The sequence below is a fragment of the Marmota marmota genome, unplaced genomic scaffold (genome assembly GCF_001458135.2).
Source record: "Marmota marmota marmota unplaced genomic scaffold, marMar, whole genome shotgun sequence".
NCBI classification, from domain to species: domain Eukaryota; kingdom Metazoa; phylum Chordata; class Mammalia; order Rodentia; family Sciuridae; genus Marmota; species Marmota marmota.
The window spans coordinates 14,342,861-14,364,688 of record NW_026000082.1 but is presented as its reverse complement, the minus strand read 5'-3'; the positions used below and the strand labels follow the sequence as shown (position 1 = coordinate 14,364,688).

Below are 21,828 nucleotides of genomic sequence, written 5' to 3'. Positions count from 1 at the left end.
ACAGGTGCGACCCGGGCCACAGATTCTGTGCGCAGACCCCGCCCAGCCCAGCGCTCGCTCCTTCCGCAGACGCCCCCACCTGAGTTAGAAAGTTCTCCTAGACCTGAGGTCCTCCTTCCTGTCACTCGCCCTCCCCCACAGCTCCCGCCCCGCAGCGGCTCCCACCGGAACCTCTGGTGTCCTACAACATTAACGGGGGCATTCATGCGGAGAAAGACACAGCCTCCAGAGTCAGGCTTGAATTTTAATCCCAAACACATGCCCATCGAGTATGTTTGTAGGAGACCAGAAGGCGGGAAATAACGCGATTTTAGCACTCACTGCTAGTGGGCAGCTCACACTAGTCTTCTCAATCTCCATAATTGCCATTTTACAGATGTGGAAACTGAGGCATAGGGTTCTTGTGATTGGCTCCGGAGCACGCATCTAATATGTGACAAGCTGCGATTGGAACCCAGCCCTTCTGACTCTGGAGCTCATGTGCCAGTCCCCACTGGTTCTCTCTTTTATTCTCAATGCTTGTGTGTGGGGTCACTCTCCAGGTGTCCACTGTGCATCTAGGCCTCAGGTGGGTATGTAAGCCCAGGGTTGAACTGACCTGATCTCCTGGCAGAGAAAGTTCTAGCCCATCAGGAGTTAACCAGCCACCACCTCTGGGTCCCAGATGCTCTTAATCATGACTCATCACAGCACGTGGCTGCCATTAGAGCTGTCCCTTCACATAGGCTGGGGACAGGAGAAGGAGGGACTCCACTTCCCCTAGATCAGGTTAAGTTCCTAGATGTCAGAGGAGGAAACAGGAGGGGGCAGTCTGCAAAAGCAACCAGGGTGGGAAGAAGACTTGGACTAGATCCCAGAGGAGCCAGGCAGGCTGTTTGTAGTGGGGAGAGGTTTGTGGGATTATTGCTTACATTAAACAAGCTTCCTGGGAAGGCAGTGAGTTCCCCTCCAGCTCATGTGTAAGCAGAGGGCAGATGCTTACTTCCAAGAATCATCCCACCTCTGCAGTCTCATATATAGGCATAAAAAAGATAATTAACTACAAGGAGCAGTCTATAATGACATCCACACGAAACTGTAAGGAATCCAGATGAGGAGAGTCAGGGGGCCTTCTGGAGAAGGTGGGGTCAGAGCTGAGCTTTGAAGTTATATTATTAATGAAGTTGTGGAGCAAGTGTACCAGGTAAGGGAACAACATGCATGAAAACATATAGGTGGCAAGGGCACATTGGTGACAGCTGGAGTTTGGAGGCTGTGACAAGACCAGCAATTTGTTGTAAAGACAAGTCCCAGGTGATGAGGCTGGGAGGCTGTTACATGCCATGCACTTTCAAATCTCCACGTATTTGCCCATGCTGTTTCCTTTCCCTAGAAGATATGTCCCTTCCTTGTCACTTATTATCCATTCATGTGACCAGGGATGGATCCAGAAGCTTACTATTGGGAGGCCTCTTTTCAAAAAAAAAAAAAAAAATCATACAAATTTACTAATAGAAAATTGCTAGGATCCTCCTTGGAGCCTCAGAAGATGCCAGGCAGGTGAGGAAGAGATCCTGAAGTTTTAAGCTACATTAGCTCCAAGGTAGATCTTCACGGTATTTGACCAACATGTATTAAGAACATGCTAATGCCCAAACTCCTCCTTACCCTACAGGTTTCTACTCAGATACTGCCTCTTCCAGAAAGCCCTCCCTCTCAGGCTGAGCTGGGAATCCTGGGCACCCACTGCCTTAACCTGCTCTGACCAATCCTAATTCCCCCCACCACGGGACACTCTTGAGGGTAGGGCCTGGTCAGATTCATCTGTGTGTTTCAGCGCCTGACAGCTGGTGTTGCCTGACTAATCACCAGACATGAACACTAGGTCCAGAACTTTATAGTTTCCCTAAGGAAGTAATTACCTCTAAGGTAATTATTGCAACAATGGCTGATGCACATCAAAAGCTTCTTAGGTGCCACACATGGTATTAAATATGTAACATGAGTTATCTCATTTAATTTTCATTTCTAACTAGATAGAGCCTCAGTTTCCTCATCAGTAAAATAGAAATAATAATACTGCCTACATCAAAGGGCTTTTGTAAGAATTAAGAATTTATGTATGCACAATACCCAGAATAGGACCTGGCATGTAACATAGTGCTGCATAAGTACCCAGTAACGGTGGTAGTGTGCTAGATGTTGTGCTCCCCATTTTACAGATGCAAACCGAGCTCTGCAAGGTAAGCAGCATGGCTGCCATTACAGCTGGAACACTCCTCACACCACCATGGTGGCAACGATACTGAAGCCAACCCAGTATCGTGATGCCCACTCACCTGGTGAGTCAGAGCATGGACTGGCCCACCCTCAGGAAGGCCCCACCTGGCCCATTCCCCACCCCTAGGAGCTGCCCAGTCCCAGCCCAGGGGAGCCTGTGAGTCATCATCCTTGTTTCTGCCTCCCAACACAGTAACTCTACTCTGATCATCCATCCACCCACCCGTGACCTTGAGCTGACAGCATCCTGGATCCCTTCCTCCCCTGTCAGGACGCCTGTTTCCTGCTTTCTGCCTTCCCTCCTTCCATCACTCTCAGGAGTGCTGGAATGATAAGTGAGCATTATCTGGGTGATTCTTGTCCCCATCCTCATTTCAGTCCCTTCCCCAAGGCCCTTCCTGGCACAAAGTGCCCCTCCCAACCCCTGTGGTCTGTGCCAGCCCAGATCCACCACTGACTCCAGAGCCTTCCCAATGGGGCTGTGTTGGTGATTGTAAAACTGGTTTTCTTGGAGAGAATAAGCCCTACCCAGCAGGATACAGAACTGGGCTTGTTAATAATTCACAAGTGAATAGACCCAATATGGACCTTTGAAGAGACTGTGAGAATCACAGCTCTTAAATATTCCCTGTAGTGACGATGCCTTTGGGGGTACCTAGGCCTGATCCTTGGATGGACCTCTTCCCTCAAGTGGACTGTGCCCACACTAGTCCTGTGATCTTGGGCACATATTACTGTTCTACTCTGGCCCTTAGTTTCTCTCTTTCCTCCAAATACAGAGAGGAGGAGAGGCTGGATAGGGAGCTCAAGGGCCCTCCCTTCTCTGACGTTCTCAGTTCGAGGATTGGGGTCTTCTACTGCCTGGTCTTCAGCAGCTGCCAAGGGTGGGCATATAGAAGGAGCTTGGGCAGGCACAGGGAACCAAAGTTCTGATACATCAAGGGTGACAGCTCTAACGAAGGATTTCTGCCATTAAGTGGCATGGTGTTGGGGTTCAGAAATTGGGCTGCAGAGCTAGGAAGATTTGGATGGACTCCTGGTCCCATGATGTCCCAACTAGGTAATCTTAGGCAAGTCATCTGATTAGCTTGAGGCAGGGTAGGGAGTGGCTCAGGGAACAGCTCAAATACCAGGGTTGTACCCAGCTCTGACACCTGGGTCAGTGACTCCATCTCTGGGATGAGAATGATGGTGGGTTGTTGCAAGAATTAAATGAGGTAATATACAAAAATTTTTTTTTGGTACTGGGGATTGAACCTAGGGACACTTAACCACTGAGCCACATCCCTGGCCCTTTAAAAAAATATTTTATTTAGAAACAGGGTCTCACTAAGTTGCTGAGGGCCTCGATAAGTTGCTGAGGCTGGCTTTAAACTTGGGATCCTCCTGCCTCAGCCTCCAGAGCCACTAGGATTACAGGCATGGACCCACCATGCCTGGCCACAAAAAAACTCTTAGAACAGAGCATTGTCATTATCTTTCAGCTTTACATTCCTCACCCAAAAAGCAGGGATAACAGGACTGTTGTGAGCATTAAATAAACAAATGAACCTGAAAGAGACTTCAAACCACACAAGGCTGTCCAGAAAAAAAATTAAAAGGATTTCTCCTAAGATGTACACCAAGAGCTCTGCCCAGGACCTGGAGGCCTCTTTGGTCAAAATTGTGTGGAAAATAGATGATGCCTGTCAAGTGCTCCTGGTGAGGCATGGGTGAAGGCCTATGTTATGATGGATCCCAAAGGCAGGAGAGGGGAGAGTTCTGGAGGCAGAGAGCTGGTCCAGAAGGTGTCTTGGGAGAGAAGCTGGGACTTGGAGGAAGCAGTGGCAGGTGAAGGAGGAGAGAAGTACTGTTGAGTGGAGCCATTAACTTTTGACTAGCCTGATCTGTGCTCAGGGACGGTCCTTGGGTATGCCCTTTTGGCACCCAGATGTAAAGCAAATGCCCACCCACGCATTTGCTCAGAAAGAAAGCAAAGTTACCTTCAACCTGAGGCTTAGCTGTTGTACCTGTTGGAGGGTGTTTCTTTGCTGGAAATGAAGCAAGGGGCTATGCTACTACTTTTTGCAAGCTGTGGGTATTAGTCAGAGCCGACTGCAAGGGACTAAGGGGAATACCTTTTTGCAGGAGGCAAAAAGCAAGGAAGAAATTTACTCCCATGGGAAGAAAAGGGATCCAAAAGAATGGAGTTGCTTGGCTGAGTTCCACCTGGATGGGGCACCTTATGTCCCATCTAGTCCTGCCAGGAGTAGTGCAGCAAAAAACAGCTATTTGTAGGGTGAGGGAAAGAATTTTACTTGAAAGTGGTAGATTTTTGCACTGCTGCTCACTTGGGAAAGGCTGATCTTGAGCTGGGAAAGGAAGGCTTTAGAGTTGGGGTAAGAGAGAAAATGTGGAACTGGGTTTGGTGGCTCATGCCTATCATCTAAGACACTTGGGAGGCTGAGGTGAGAGGATCATTTGAATGCAGGAGTTCGAGACAAGCCTGGGCAACAGAGAGATACCTTCTGAGAGAGAGAGAGAGAGAATGCATATGCTTCCTGTCTCTTAATTAAGAAGATGCTAGAAGACATGCATAGGTTTCTCCCAGAGAAGGCTCATTCCAGAATTCCAGAATGCTCAAGAGATTGGAGAATGGCCATGGTATCATCAAAATCTGTTATGCTGGGTGTGCTGGCACACATTTATAATCCCAGCAATTTGAGAGGCTGAGGCAGAGATCAAAAGTTTGAAGCCAGCTTTAGCAATTTAGCAAGGCTCTAAGCAATTTAGCAAGACCCTGTCTCAAAAAAAAAAAAAAAAAACAGGGGTTGTAGCTCAGTGATAAAGAACCCTGGGTTCAATCTCTAGTAACAAACAAACAAACAAAAAATCTCTCTTTATTCCTACTTGCTAAAGCATCCCAGTCAATCTGGTGGGGAATTAGGTGTGACTTGTCCTTGGGATACAGCAATTGCTATAGACTGGATATTTGGTTCTCCCAGAATTTACATGTTGAAATCTTTACCCCAAGTTGATGATATTTGGAGGTGGAGCCTTTGGGGAGTGATCAGGGCATGAGGTGGAGCCCCCCATGGATGGGATTAGGGATTTTATAAAAGACTCCTCATGGCTGCCACCAAGTGAGGACACAACAAGGCACCATTTGTGAGCCAGAAAGCTGAATCTGCCTTGATCCTTGGCTTCCCAGCCTCCAGGCCCGTGAGGAACACATTTCTGATTGGAAGCCACCTGGCTTTTGGTATTGTTAGAGCAGCCTGAATGGGAACAAAGTTGACAGGTGATAAAGTAAGGAGCCTCCAGGGCCACTCTGTTCCCAGGCCAGGGTGGTGGTCACAGGCAGGGAGAGAATGGTTGGGTCTAGAAAAGCCACAACTGCAGGAGGGCAGTGAGTGGCACAGGCCCCCAGAGGAGGCCACAAAGGATTTTTCAACTTTCAGTTTCTTAGGATGTCACAAACAATTTGGGGTCTCAGAGGAATGGGCAGGAGTCCTCCTAAATGCATTGTGATTTGTGTACTTTGCACAACTATAGCTTCATTTTATGTTTTGGTCAGTGGCCACCTCTATACTATAAGCCCCTCATGTGCTTGTTCTTCAGGAAGCAGTTCTTCAAGAAGCTTCACTCCTTTCCAGCCCCACTGGCTGACCTGCAGGAGCATCCCCTCACCTGACCCTGCTTCTCAGAGTACAGTGATTGGTTGTAGGAAGATCCAATTAGAATAGTCCCCCGGGGATTTTCAGACCAATTTCCTAGAGTTGATGGAGAAGACCCTTCCTCTTATAATCAGAAGCTCTCCTACAGCACTGTGTCAGGCACTGTTCCCAGGGCTGTACATAAACAAATTCTTAGAATCCTCACAGTCCTCATTTGACAGATAAGGAAACTGAGGCACAGAGAGGTTAAACAATGTGCCCCAAATAATACTGCATACTTTTTCTATTTCTATGAGGAATGTCATTGGGATTTTGATCGGAATTGCATTAAATCTGTATAGTGCTTTTGGAAGTATGGTTATTTTGATAATATTAATTCTGCCTATCCAAGAGCAAGGTAGATCTTTCCATCTTCTAAGGTCTTCTTTCATTTCTTTCTTTAGGGTTCTGTAGTTTTCATTGTATAGATCTTTCACCTCCTTCGTTAAGTTAATTCCCAAGTATTTTACTTTATTTTTTGAGGCTTTTGTAAATGGGATAATTTTCCTAATTTCTCTTTCTGAGGATTTGTCACTGATATACAGAAATGCCTTTGATTTATGGGTGTAGATTTTATATCCTGCTACTTTGCTGAATTCATTTACTAGTTCTAGAAGTTTTCCTGGAGGAACTTTTAGGATCTTCTAGGTATAGAATCCTATCATCAGCAAATAATGCCAATTTAAGTTCTTCTTTTCCTATGTGTAGCCTTAATTTCTTTCATCTGTCTAATTGCTCTGGCCAGTGTTTCAAGAACTATGTTAAATAGAAGTGTGAAAGAGGGCATCCCTGTCTTGTTCCAGTTTTTAGAGAGAATGCCTCCAATTTTTCTCCATTTAGAATGGTGTTGGCCTGGGGCTTAGCATATATAACCTTTATGATGTTGAGATATGTTCCTGTTATCCCTAATTTTTCTAGTGTTCTGAACATAAAGGGGTGCTGTATTTTGTCAAATGCTTTTTCTGCGTCTATTGAGATGATCATATGATGGATAAAAAAATGTGACATATAGACACAATGGAATATTTCTCAGCAATAAAAGAGAATAAAATCATGGCAGTTTCAGGTAAATCAATAGAATTCGAGAAGATAATGCTACGTGAAGTTATCCAATCCCCAAAACCCAAATGCCGAATGTTTTCTTTGATATAAGAAGGCTGATTCATAGTGGGATAAGGAAAGTGAGCATGGGACGAATAGACAAACTCTAGATAGGGCAGAGGGGTTGGAGGCGAAGGGACAGGGCATGGGGTTATAAATGATAGTGGAATGTGATGATCATTATTATCCAAAATACATGTATGAAGACACGAATTTGGTGTGAATATACTTTGCATAAAACCAGAAATGTGAAAATTCGTGCTCTATATGTGTAATAAGAATTGTAATGCATTCTACTGTCATATATAAATAAAAATTAAAAATAATAATACTGCAAAGAAGTCTCTGAGTCAGGGTTCAAAACCAGCCTATGTGACCCCAGAGGCCTTTTCACTGCTTTGTTGGTACTGTCCTGTGGCTTGAGCTGGAAAGCTGCTGGCACCACATCTCATACCGCATGGAGGAGCATAAGGAGTGAAGTTGGCCACCGAGAGGCTCCACTGAGAGGCAGACAAAACAACTCAGGTCATGGATTGGAAGGTATTTCAGGAAATGTAGCATGCTGGCAGAACTGAAGTTGCAACTCCCAATAATCTATTTCCCATTGACCTTTTTTTTTTTTAATATTTATTTTTTAGTTTTCGGCAGACACAACATCTTTGTTTGTATGTGGTGCTGAGGATCGAACCCGGGCCGCACGCATGCCAGGCGAGCACGCTACCGCTTGAGCCACACCCCCAGCCCCTCCCATTGACCTTAAAAAGGATCCCAGGGCTGGGTCTGTAGCTCAGAGGCAGAGCACTTGCTTCTCATGTGTGAGGCACTAGGTTCCATCCTCAGCACCACATAAAAATAAACAAAATAAAGGCATGCTGTCCATCTACAACTACAAAAAATAAAATAGAAAATAAAAAAAGGGATCCCAAATCAGAATCCATAACTCATAAAGTGGGATGTAGGTTGTTTGGAAAATTTTCATGATATTTCACAAGGGATTGAGAATCTGAGGGAGGGCCAAAATGTGCTTCTCACACCAGAACTGTCTCCTGCCCCGAATAACTGCCTTCAGCAACAGGGAGCTGACCAGAATCCTGGAATCAGAAGCTTCAATATCATAGAAGCATAAATTTGTTGTTATTTGTTTTAGTATTAGGGATTGAACCTAGGGGCTTTATCACTGAGCTACATCCTCAGCCCTTTTTATTTTTTTATTTTGAGACAGGGCCTCACTAAATTGCTGAGGTTGGCTTGAACTTGTGATCCTTCTCCTTCAGTCTCTTGAGTTGCTAGGATTATAGGCCTATGTCACTGCACCTTGCAAAGTTTAGAATTTTTTTTTTTTTTTGGTGCTGAGGATTGAACCCAGGGCCTTGGGCATGTGAGGCAAGAACTCTACCAAACTGAGCTATATCCCCAGCCCTAGAATTTTAAATCATAGGTCCAGAATCACAAACACCTCCACCTGTTGGATCTGAGAATCACAGAGATGAAATCTCATCACTGGTTTTGAGTTCAGATCCATTTCCAAGGAAGGGACTCCACAGCTATCCAAGGATTTCAGCCACCAGATGAGACACACCTAACCTGGAGGCAGCTGAGGGCTCCTCTAGCTCAGACTACACACCAAGAGCAAGAATTCTGTCTGCTGCAGCCCAGCCTCTTCCTCGTTTTGCAGCTCTGCCCTTTAGTCACTTGGGCAAACCTGCCTGCCTGCACTTCGCCTGGGCTTCTGGTGCTATGCCTACCACAAATGGGCTGCGGAATGGCTAGGAGGGAGCCCTATTTGTAGGCTAGTCCCCACGCTAAGATGTGCAGGGATGGGACAGTTCCATTTCCTCTTCCTAACAGTTTGGGGTTTCCATTTCTAGGAATTTGATCATTGACTCCTGAACCCTTCAGAATCCCCTCTGTCCAACGCAAATGCTCTGGAAGGGTGATATTTCCTCCTACCAGCACCAAGGACATGAACTCACATTTACTCCACACTGAACAGCCCCAGTGGCTGACTTTTAGGTCCTTTACAAATATGACTTCAGTGGGTCTTTCCCTCTCCTCAGAAAATAGCTAGTATTTTATGGCCAAGTAAGCTGAGGCTCTCACAGATCAAGTAACTGAATCAAGTTCAAGTGGCCGAATAGGGGGTGAGCAACATCTGAAGCCTTCCCCCTTTGGACATGCTGTGGGAGACCAGGCAGTATGAAGGTCAGGGGTGAGGGTGGAGAGAAGACATGGCCCCACACTGGGAGAATGGAGACTTGGGTTTAAGCCTCAGGTGTGACACCTTGTGGGAGCAACTGGGAGTAAAGAATTCTCTGGTGTTTGTGTCCAGCAGGTACTAGCTGAAGTATAAAGGCTACTTGTGTGCTGGCTGCACATGTTTTCCCTCACATAGCCCCCCCCACCCAGGGATGTGGAGGCCTCTGCTTGGCCAGAGGGCCCCTTCTCCCCCTACTTCTCCCAGCCCCTCACTTCCTTCCCATCTTTGTGGTTCTGAGTCTTGCCTCCCAGCTTGTCCCTTCACCAAGGTGCAGTTCTTATTGCTTAGACTCTGTCCGGCATTCCCTCCATTCTCCTAATCTATATCCCAGTATCTCTTTCCCGGGTCATTGTGTGGCCTCCCCTCTGATACTCCTGTCCATTCCTCTCCACACAGTAACAACAATATATACGCACAGAATATTAGCGTGGAGGTTCCCGTACCCAAGACAGCACAACTGGATTCTCATAGGTGTTTAGGAAATCCTGGGAGTTTAAGAAATCCATCTGGACACAGCCAGTCCTTACCACGCCAACCAGGGCATCTTGCCCTCCTCAGAAATCCCTCATGTACTCATCAAAACTGAACACAGCCTGAGCCTGAAACCCATTCTGTGCTGGGCTCTGGGGCCATGGGGCAGAAGAATCCTGTCTCCTCCCCCAGGCATAATGGGGAAACAGAAAAAGGAGTAGAGTTGAAATGTTCTGTCCACAAATATTTTCTCTGGAGGGGAGCATGATCATCTTTAAATATGTAAATACGTAAATACCCTGCCTAAAGCACTAGAGAGTGCTTTTCAACACGCAGTGAAACCTCCTTTCCTGTTTGTTCTGGTCAGCCTGCTTCCTGGATCCTAGATCTGGTCAGCACTGATCTTCACCATGCTCTGGGCGGTAGATTTTACTGTGCATCACGTCACATTACTCTAAGTCTTACTCAGCATCTATTTCTGATGTTTACTTATTTCCTGGTCTACCTGTGTATATCTGTGTCTCGCACTGGAATATGGTCTCCAAGAGCCCAGGCCTGTATGTGTAAAGTGACACTATATCTGTAGTACCTAATACAATTCCTGAAACATGGTATGTACATAGGTCCTGGGTTACAAATGTGACGAAAGACTGAGAGCCAGGAAAGAGAAGCCAAGATGCCAGGGCCCTGGAGACCCTGACTCTGACTCAGGGATGGGCTCAGAAGACTCTCTAACAAGAGGTCACCTGAAGTTGAATTTTATGGAGTGTTAGAGTGGAGAAATGGCCTTCTAGGCAGCCCCGAGCAATAGTCCTGAGAGCACAAGGCCAGTTGGTGTGGCTAGGCCAGTGAATGATCAATGAGTGACCAATGAGTGATGCACCTGGGCAGGTCACAACCCTGCCCCCCAAGGGCCTTGAACTTCAACCTCTAATTGATGGAGAGTCATGGAAACATTTTTGAGCAGAAAAATAGCAGTCTGGTTTGTGCTTTAGAAAGAATGTTTGGAGAGTGAGAGATTGGAGGAGCTGGGAAAGCTAGGGGCTGTTGTGAGGGTCTAAGGGAAACCAACAGCTTTCAGAAACATCCAGGAGGTAAAATCAGCAGGATTGGAAACTGGTGTGAGAGTGAGGGAGGGAGGTGTCAGAGGTTTCAGGCTTGGGCAACTGGGTGAATACCATTGGCTGGGATGGGGACCCAGGAGGAGGAACAGGTTTGGGAGTGAAGATGTTGAATTTAGTTTGGGACTTGCCAAGTCTGAGGTGCTCCTAGGACAGTCAGATGGAGGATAGTTGCATTGCCCTTTCCGGGATAGAAGAGTGAACTTTAAATATGTCAATATGAAGGACTTGTGGGGAGGGTCTCAGCTCAGAAGAAGGATCAGGGCTGTCCCCTCATGGGAACACATCTGAAGGTAGCAACTCATCCAGGATGTGGAGTTAGCTGGGAGAGGTGACAATCAAAAGAGGGCAATAACACGTCTTTGAAGGGTCACTGGAGAAGCTGTGATGCACATCATTCCACACTCGGACAAAGACCCAGGATATGGTCACCACCCCAACTCCCAACACTGCTTGCTGCCCTATGATGGAGACAGCCCCTCAGGAGGACAATGTTCCTCCTTTTATCTGTGGGGGCAAGCTGGGGAGAGCTATGCGAGTGGGCGGAGGGCTGAGCAGAGAGTGGCTGCCCAAAGTGGACTATCAGCACTGCCAGAGTCCAGCCCCCTCAGGGTGACTACAGGTTGTGGCACTGGCAGCAGGACTCAGGTGAGACTGAATCCCTTGGCCCCAGACCCAGTCCTGCTGTGCTGGAGCTGGGAGCACCTGGAGCTGGGGGAGGTGCGGGGCTGCCCCTGTGGCCATTAACCCCGCGCCCAGCAGCCTGTGCGCTGTCGTCTCCCTCTGTGCCCCCTCGGCTGTCCCTCCCGTCGGCGGTGTCCCCTAGCGGCCTGTGGGTCCCCCTCCGCGCCTCCCACCGAGTCCCCGCCCCCGCCCGGTTCCTGCGGTCTCTTTTCCCGGAAGCCGGCCCCCCTCCAGGCGGTCAGAAAGGCCATGGGCGCCGGCCAGGCTCTGAGGAGGGCGCGGGCGGCCCCTCCAGGTGGCGGTGTGGGCGACAGCAACCGCGGCTCCAGCGGCAGCTCCAGGACCCGGCGCGCGGGGCGGGCCCGGCAGCTCCTCCCAGACCTGGCCGGCACCTCCCTGCTTGGTGAGGGCGTCGGTACCCCGGGAGCGGGGTCCCAGAGCAGCACACTCCCATCCAGAACCAGAGAGGACCTCGAACAAGTCGAGACCCATCATTGGGCATGGGAGAAACTGAGGCCCACAGAGGGCCAGGGTTTTGTTCTAGGTAACACACGGGGCCAGTCGCAGCCCTCTTCACTCTGCCTAGAGCCTGGCCTCCATGCTGATGAGTGGCCTGATGGCCCAACCAGGGTCTCTGCGTGACAAAGTGGTTCCACCAAGCCCTCTCTCTCCCACCTACTACAGAACCGGCCTTCCCAGGCCTGCCTGGGCCTGAATTGGGTCAAATGCTTGGAACTGGGTCAAATGCAAGGCACAGAGCAGGAGTGGCAGGGGGCTGACATGGGGAAGGGAGATAGGAAGTAGTTGCCTGGTACAGCCTGAAGACCAAACCAGGCCAGGCCAGGCACTGAAACACAACCCAGTTTATGGATTTCTGGTCCCAGGCTCCTCATGGAGGTGGGTAGAAAGAGGAGAATAAGCCACAGTCTGTCTCCAGTACAAACTTTCTTTAAAGCCTTGTATTTCTTCTTGGGTCATGTGCACTTTTGGTTTTTATTTTAAATTATCATCAACAAGTGGAATTGGCTCTGGCACCTCCAGGTGAGCCCCTCAGGGTGCAGTCCCAACAATTCAGCTAAGGATGAGGCAGAGGAACACCTTGAAGTATTAGAAGAGAACTTCTCCAGATCCCATGGGAATAGATTCAAGGGCTTGTGGCGGCTTCTTTCATGGGTGAGGATTGAACACAGCAGAGGCAAGGTAGCTCATTTTGGGCTGGGTCTATATGCTAGGTGCTTGTGCAATTCGAATCTTGTGTCAAACAAATGGTGACTAATTCTTACAAGTTAGAATTCTATGATGTGCCAAGTCTTGAGTCAGGCATTTTGCACCAATTCTCATATTTCTTCATCTTATTAAACATTCCCACTTTACAGCTGATGAAACTGAAGTTCAGAGGGGTTAACTAACTTCCCTGAGACCAAGTTGTGGAATCAGGTCTTAAACCCATGTCTGTCTGTCTCTACCTGCTTGCCTGTGGTCCACAGGTGGGCTGGGCATGGGGTGGGAAACTCTAGGCAAATCTGCCAGAAGTGTGAACACCCCAAGGGCCATCAGGGCAGTCTCTTACTCTTCCCTGGTAGGCAGAGATGTGATTTTTGGCCCTTTCTCTGAGCACTCATGCGATGGTCTTGGCAGATCAGCAAGGGCCTGAGAATGCTGCCTATCTCTCCATAAAACTAGAACTTCCAGATCTGGAAATTCCACTTTCAGTGCACCTACAAGCCCCAAACCCCTCAGTTCACAGAACCTTGTCCAACTGGGCAGCACTGGGCACTGCAGACAGCTAGCATTCTCCTGGGCTCACAGGCAAGGCGTCAGAAGCCTAGTCTCCCACAGCTCCAGAGCTCAGTCTACAAAAAAGAGAATTAAAGAATCACCTAGCCTCTGGGCCCATAGCCAATGCCACTTCCTCTAGGAAGCCCTCTAGATTTTCACATTGAGGGAGGTCTCTTCAGAGGGTACATTTTTGTTTCTTGTACAGTATTTAGCAGTACATATTTTTAATTCTTTGCATTAGTTATCTACAACATCAGTTTCAGTCTTCAGATTTCTATCTGAAAGTATGGAGAATAACTCATATCTGTGTCTTCCTCGGAGCCTAGCACATTGATACATATCTTAGCGCTCAGTGTTGAGTAAATGAAGGTAATACCTAGCAAGTTGCTACTCAGTGGCAGGTACTAGGCTGAGGGTCTTTACAAACACTACTTCTGATCCAGACAATTCTGTTTTAAGAAATTTGACTCAGATGTTTAGAAATGATCTTAAGACCAAATCAGGAGCTGGGATTCAACTTCAAGTTCTTGAACTTCAGGTTAGTTTCTTATTCTTAGTTATCTGTTTAGAACTATATTAGGCATTATTCTAAATTTCATATGTACCAACTCATTTAATCCCAGAAACAACTAAACAACTATATCATGTATTTTTATTTTGTTTTTGGGTACTGGGGATTGAACTCAGGGGCACTTGACCACTGAACCACATCCCCAGCCCTATTTTGTATTTTATTTAGAGACAGGGACTCACTGAGTTGCTTAGCACCTCGCTAAACTGCTGAGGCTGGCTTTGAACACACGATTCTCCTGCCTCCGCCTCCCAAACTGCTGCAATTACAGGCGTGCACCGAGTTTGGCTTTTTTTTTTTTTTTTTTTAATTTATACCTGGGATTGAATCCAGGGGCACTTAACCACCGAGCCATATCCTCAGCCTTTAAAAGTTTTTTTTTAAGGCAGCGCCTCATGCAGGGCGCAGTGGCACACACGGCTAATCCCAGTCTCAGGAGGCTGAGGCAGAAGGATTATGAGTTCAGAGTCAGCCTCAGCAACCACGAGGCACTAAGCAATGCAGTAAGACCCTGTCTCAAAATAAAATAAAAAATAGGGCTGGAGGGCTGGGGATGTGGCTCAAGTGGTAGCGCGCTCGCCTGGCATGCGTGTGGCCCGGGTTCGATCCTCAGCACCACATAAAAAAAAGATGTTGTGTCCGACGAGAACTAAAAAATATTAAAAAAATTCTCTCTCCCTCTTAAAAAAAAATAGGGCTGGGGATGTGGCTCAGTGATTGAATGGCCCTGAGTTCAACCCTCAGTACCACTCCCCCCCACCCACCCCCACCCACCCCCAAAAAAAAGACAGGGTCTTGCTAAGCACCTAGGGCCTTGCTAAATTGCTGAGGCTGGCTTTGAACTTGAGATCCTCCTGCCTCAAACTCCCGAGTCGCTGGGATTACAGGCATGTGCAACCACACTTGGCTTCATGTATGTCTTTTTACATCTTACATGTATCAATTTTAATAGTTGAGAAAGTGAGGCAGAAAGGGATTAAGTAATTTGCTCAAAATCACACAAGTGGCAGAGCTGGGACTCAATGCGAACAGCCAGACTACATCTTAACCACAGCCTCAGTCGGCCTGCCGTAGAAGCCTAGAATGCACAAAGCACAAAGAGCCATTTCCCCAACTTTATCTTATTTTGCATCTCCTTTTTTTTTTTTTAATATTTATTCTTATTTTGCATCTCCTAATAACCCCAAGGTAGTGTAGGTTTTATCCTTCCTATCCTCCATAGTTCTGGTGGCATGCTGCCTAGGTTAGAATCTTGGTTCCTCACTTGCTAGCTATGTGTGACTTCAGGCAAGTTACTTCATTGCTCCTGTTTTCTCATCAGGAAAATGAGAACAAAAATAGTATCTATTACAAACGTTGTTGTAAGGATTAAATGAGTTAATGCAAACAAAAGAGAATGGTGCTAGACATAGTGTTATATGAATTACCTTCAGTGGTAAATTTATCCAGAATTAGAAATATACTATAAAAACAACTTTCAAGATAACTGAATTTTATTCCCTTTAATCACAGATTAAACATTTTCCTAAAATATGTTATTACCTTTTCCCATTTTTTTTTTTTTTTTATACTAGGGATTGAGCCCAGGGGTGGCTTTACCACTGAGCTACATCTCCCTCCCTTTTTAGTTTTTGAGACAGGATCTCACTAAACTGCCTAGGGCCTACCTAAGTTGCCAAGGCTGGCCTCAAACTTGCAATCCTCTGTAATTTAGCCTCAAGAGTCACAGGTGTGTCCCACCATGCCTGGCTCCTTTTTTATTTTTTAAAAACAGGTATGTTGGCTGGGGATGTGGCTCAAGCGGTAGCGCGCTCGCCTGGCATGCGTGCGGCCCGGGTTCGATCCTCAACACCACATACAAACAAAGATGTTGTGTCCACCGAAAACTAAAATAAATAAATAAATATTAAAAAAAAAAAACAGGTATGTTGGGGCTGGGAATATGGCTCAAGTAGTAGCGCGCTCGCCTGGCATGAGGCACTGGGTTCGATCCTCAGCACAAGATAAAAATAAAATATTGTGTCCACCTAAAGCTAAGAAATAAATATTAAAAACAAACAAACAAACAGGTATGTTAGCACTAAGGATCTGCCATGTAATAGGACGCCAGACATTATATCTATCTTTGTTGTTGTTGTTGTTTGGGGGATTGAACCAGGTATGCTTTACCACTACATCTCCAGTCTTTTTTGAGACAGGGCCTAAGTTACTTAGGGCCTAAGTTACTGAGGCTGTTCTCAAACTGCAGTCCTCCTGTCCTGAGTTGCTGGGATTGTTGTCTCCATTCAGCAAATAACTGAAGAACAGGATGCAGAGCAAGGAAACAGTAGGTTTATTGCAAAAGTGAGAGAGACAGATTTCTCTGAAGAGAATGGGCCCCAGAGCTGGGAATCTGGTGAGGGAGTTTTGGCAAGTTATTTTTATGGTATCTGGAATTTCCTCCCCTGTCCACTCTCTCCTCACTATAACTGATTGGTGCCCCCCTCTGTCTGCATGTCTGTTTTAGTTTGTCTTTTTGGGTACTAGGGACTGAACTCGGGGGTACTCACCCACTAAGTCACATCCCCACCCCTATTTTGTATTTTATTTAGAGACAGGGTCTCACTGAGTTGCTTAGTGCCTCACCTTTGCTGAGGCTGGCTTTGAACTTGAAATTCTTACCTCAGCCTCCTGAACTGCTGGGATTACAGGAGTGTGCCACCGTGCCCATCTGTTTCAGTTTTTCTATTGGATCTCCCACTTAGGAGCACAGATTGGGTCCCCCACTTGTGTCCATGAGCACTTTTGTCTTGCAGGAAGTTGACTTCATTATAAGATCCTCTTCATACCCCTTTGTTCTGGCCCTGCCCCTTACTTCCTTACTTGCCATCTTGCCCTGGCTGCCTAAGCCGTTCTCACAACAACTCTTCGAGGGAATTATTATCCCTCTTAAGGATCAAAGAGGTTTAAGAGACTTACCCTAAGTCACCCAGCTAGAAAATGGTAAGGCATTTTGCTATGTATCCCAGGTTGGCCCAGAACTCCTGGATTCAAATGATCCTCATGCTTCAACCTCCCAAGTAGCTGGAACTATAAGGCATGTACTCCCAGGCCTGATGGAGATAATCTTTTACATAATTTACCTGGTTATATACTATTAGCACCTCAATTTTTTAATTGAAAAGATTTAAAAAGAAAATCAGTGGCTTTCATTTTTTCTTTTGACCCAGTACATATCAATGACAAATTTCATGATTTAAAAAATGATGCTCTTTAACATACTGAAAAATGTATACACAATGATGAAAGCAAAGATATGCAAAGTCACCACAACCAGACTTATAGCTACCCAACCAGTCAAACCAGACTGTAACCTCATTAAGCATATGAATCCAAAACAATGCGTCAGGCAGCTTTGGCTGCCGAAGCTGACATTTAGAGGAGCCTGAGACAGGAGGCAGTCAAGCACCAGCAAGGAAGAGGGAGTAGCACTGAACCAACTGCGGGCATTCAAAGCCCTGTGGTAACTTTATTTATACTGGAAAGTGTCATCCTTGTCTCTACATCAGTCCCTGTGAATTTGCTTAATGGGAGCTTGTTGAGAGCCACAGCAGAAGGGGCCCCAGCAAACTTCCAGCTGCCAGCTGATGATTGGTTCACAGAGGCTCCAGCAAACTTCTAGCTGCCAGCTGATTGGCTCCTCTGCGGTGATGCTCATTGAGCTGTTTCCCCGCCCTTTCAGACCAGGGAGCTGCTCATTGGGGGACTTTTTTTTGCTCCACCCACGTGACCCAGCCAATCAGCCTCAAGAGCAGGAGGAGTGGGGGAGGGGTTGAGAGGCTTGTGGGAAGCCAGTGGTGGCAGTTGGGCTCTGAGGGAATTCCTGAAGAGCTCATGTGGTGTGGCGTGTGTGTGTGTGTGTGTGTGTGTGTGTGTGTGTGTGTGTGTGTTCTAAAAATAAAGTTCGTTTCTGCTTTATAAGTGGCTCCTGAGTTGTGCCCAGCAGACTGTGGCATTTGGTGGCCCGTTCGGGGAATGAACCCACGACCTTGGCGTTATCAGCACCAAGCCAGACTGCGGCAGGAGCTGTCTCTGTTTTATTGATGAAAATCAAATTTCTAAACCTGAAGATCATTCCCTGGACCAGGCTGAATTTACTAATGTAATGAATGCCACATAAATGAGGCCTCCTGGTAGGCTGTCTGCTGGTCTTCTCCAGTGTGACCTTGTGAGAGCTTACCTTAAAAAAAATAAATAAAACAAATAAAAATTAACAGTGACCATGTATGCTTTCATTAATGCTAGTAACAAAGCAACAGGATACCGTGTCCTGGGGACACCCCCTCTAAGGAGCCTTCCCCAGTCCTCTTAGAACTATTCTTTCCCTCTTCTGGGTGTTCCAGCACCCCACAGTAATCTTCAGTATGCAATGCTGGGAAACAAAGTATAAGCAGATATATCTCCCCCACTACACCACAAATGGCAGGACCCTCATATGAGTCTTCAAAGTCAATGGAATGACAGTGACTTTCCCACTGTGCATTTTCAAAACTCACACAATATGAAGCTTTCTGACAGTAAGAGGTATACTATAGATCCAAGCATGCAAAAAACAAAACAAACAAAAAAAAAAAAACGTAATTTTTTAAGCAGAACAAGTAACTGAATATGGATTCTGAAGCCAGACTGTCTGGATTTGAATCCTAGCTCTGGAACTTTTTAGCTCTGTGATCTTGGGCCAATTATTTAACTTCTATGTACCTAAGACTTCTTAGCTGCAAACTGGGAATAACAGTACCTAATTTAAAGGATTGTTATAGAGATTAAATGAATCAGTATATATAAAGTGCTTCAAATGGTACTGGGCACATTAAGTGCCATCTAAATGTTAGTTTTCAATTATTATATTTTAAAACTATCTACAAGAAAGACTGAAGGTTTTTCACACTCAGCAGCAGAATTTAGGGCTGGGATTGTGGCTCAGCGGTAGAGTGCTCGCCTAGCACAGGCAGGACCTGGGTTCGATTCTCAGCACCACATAAAAATAAAGGCATTGTGTTGTGTCAATCTATAAAAAAGATATTCTCTCTTAAAAAAAAAAGCAGAATTTACAAGTATAGAATGACAAGGTTGTAACAGGACTGCATATTATATGAGCATATTTAATAAAACCACAGAACAAAGATTTAGAAGTTATCTTCTACTCCAATGGTTCTCAAAGGAAAGGGCCTTGGGCCAGCAACACCTGGGAATTTTTCTCTTAGGCTTCAGCCACAACCATGGTTTAGGTCCTTCCCATCTCCTGTGGATGGCTACAACAACCTTACCCCCTGCTCTCCCTGGTTTACTCCTAAAGCAGAGCCCCAAATCACCACTGAGGTGGTCTTTCTTACATGCAAACATGAATAACTCACTTTTTTTGTCCATGAACTCTAGTCACAGTGAGCTACTTCAAACTCTTTCAAACTTACTTTCTGCCTCCCTTTTTATGTCTTCGTTCCAGAGTCTTGGGATCACTGATAAATTACTTTTCATTTTTGCCAACCTTCTGTTTTCTTTTCAGCCATATGGTTTTAAAATTTGTATTTCTTTAATAAAAAGCATGGCTGGCCCTTTCTACCATATACATGTGGGGTAACAGTAATAACAAAAAATTACTTAGTACTTTCATGTGTTGGCAAGTCAGAGTGTCAAATAGGATAATAAATTGGAAAATGCTTTAGCCACATGCAGTGTAGTAGGTTTATTCCATTTAACCTCAAGAGTGAGATTATAGGAATTATTTTATTTGTGATATTTCTACTGTGGCTTATCTTTTAACTGGAATAGAAAGTGGTGGTTAGAAATCTGGAACTAGTCTCCTTGGTTCAAATTCCAGCTCTGCAACTATTAGCTACATTAACTGTAGCCAAGTTTGGGCACCTCTGCAAAATGGAGACAATAATAGAATCTATACCTTTCAGGGTTACTGTTGTGAGGACTAAATGAACTAATATAAGCAAACACTTAGGATCATGCTTAGAGCTTTAAAACTATTATTATATCCTGTTCCTACCATTTCCTGCAAAAATTTTTTTTGCACATAAAACAAAGTATGATAAATTGAAGAGTATCATGTTCAGAATCAGAGAGGCCAGTGTTCAATTCCTGGCTCAGCTATTTCTTAGCTGTATAGTCAAAAGCACATTGTAACTTTTTTTAGCCTCAGTCCTTCCATTTTAAAAAACAGGGGATAATAACAGTACCTGCTACTTAGATCTACTGTGGAGACCAGACAAGAAACAAGAATACACACACAAAATGCTTAGAACAGGGCTTCACACATAATATACATTCAAGTAACAAAATGCTTTTTTTTTTTACTATTAATAAAAATGTGAGGCTGAGGGTATAGCTCAGTGGTAGAGCACTTGCCTATCATATGTGAGGCCCTGGGTTCAGTCCTCAGCTCTGGGGAAAAAAGTGTCTGAATTTGTTTACTTAAATATTAACACACTATCAGAATGGGCATAGTGGCATGTGCCTGTAATCCCAATTACTTGGAGACTAAGGAAGATTTTGAGTTTGAGGTCAGACTTGGCAATACAGTAAGACCCCATCATCTCAAATAAAAAAAAATCCTTTATAACAATCCCATAAATTAGGTATTAGGATATTCATTAGATGAGGAAAATGAGGTTCAGGAAGGCTTGAATAACTTCTCAAAAAAATATTTTTGGGGTACTGGGGATTGAATTCAGGGGTGCTCTACTGCTGGTATGGTTTACATATTAAGTGTCCAAAGGCTCAGGAAGAAATTACATATTAGGTGTCCGAAGGTCTACAGGAGAAATTACTGGGTTATGAGTCTATCCAATCAGTGAATTAATCCCCTAAGGGGATTAACTGAGTGGGAAACTGAAGGTGGGTAAGGTGTGGCTGGAGGAAGTGGGTCATTAAGGGCATACCTTTGGGGTATATATTTTTTATCTGGTGAGTGAAGTCTTTGTTTTGTGATCATCATGTGTCCCACCTCCCTCCACCAATCTTCTGCCATGATATTCTGCCTCACCTTGAGCCCCCAAAGAATGGAGCCTGCTGTCTAAGGATTGAGACCTCTGAAACCGTGGGCCCCAAAATAAACTTTTTCTTCTCTACAATTATTCTTGTAAGACCTTTTAGTCACAGCAGCAAAAAAAGCTGCCTAAAACAACCACTGAGCTATATCCCCAGCCCTTTCTTATTCTGACACAGGGTCTCACTAAGTTGCTCAGGCTGGTCTCAAACTTGGGGTCCTCCTGCCCCAGCCTTCCAAGAAATTGGGATTACAGGGGCTGGGGTGGTGGCTGAGTGGTAGAGCGATTACCTAGCATGAGTGAGGCACTGGCTTTGATTCTCAGCACTGCATATAAATAAATAAAATAAAGGTCCACTGACAACTAAAAAAAATGAAAGAAATTGGGATTACAGGGGCTGGGTGGTGGCTCAGTGGTACAGTGCTTGCCTAGCATGAGTGAGGTACTGGCTTTGATTCTCAGCACTGCATATAAATAAACTATAAAATAAAGGTCTATTAACAACTAAAAAATATTAAAAAAAAAAAAAAGAAATTTGGGTTACAGGCACATGCCATATGCACGAGTTGTTGGGATAATGGGCATGTACTACCATACCTGGCTCTCAAAGCCATCTTTACATTATTTTCTCAAAAGTGGCAGAATGGAGATTCAAGCCCAGGATTGTTATCAATTTATTAGATCACAGTGCCTTCTAAGAATCCATGTCATAATCCTTATTCAACAAATATATACAAGCCATAAATGTTTTGCATATTTTTGTATATATCTCTCTCTGTGCATATATATTTCCTTTCACAAAAATAGACAAAATAACTAAAATTGACATTAAAGCAAAACTCCAATATAAACTGAA

General features: G+C 45.4%; 1 protein-coding gene across 3 annotated transcripts in view; it reads right to left on the bottom strand.

Moving 5' to 3' along the window:
- Nucleotides 1–11,938, bottom strand: part of Ttc39a (tetratricopeptide repeat domain 39A) — a 49,192-nt gene extending 37,254 nt beyond the window's left edge. For 2 of the 3 annotated variants that reach the window (XM_048815413.1, XM_015485015.2), the window contains exon 1: nt 11,786–11,938. The gene's annotated coding sequence lies outside the window, so the exon portion shown is untranslated. Of the gene's footprint in view, nt 1–79; nt 194–11,785 lie in introns of those variants that run through there. The other variant, XM_048815415.1, reaches the window with a different exon arrangement.
- Between the last annotated feature and the right edge of the window lie 9,890 nt (nt 11,939–21,828).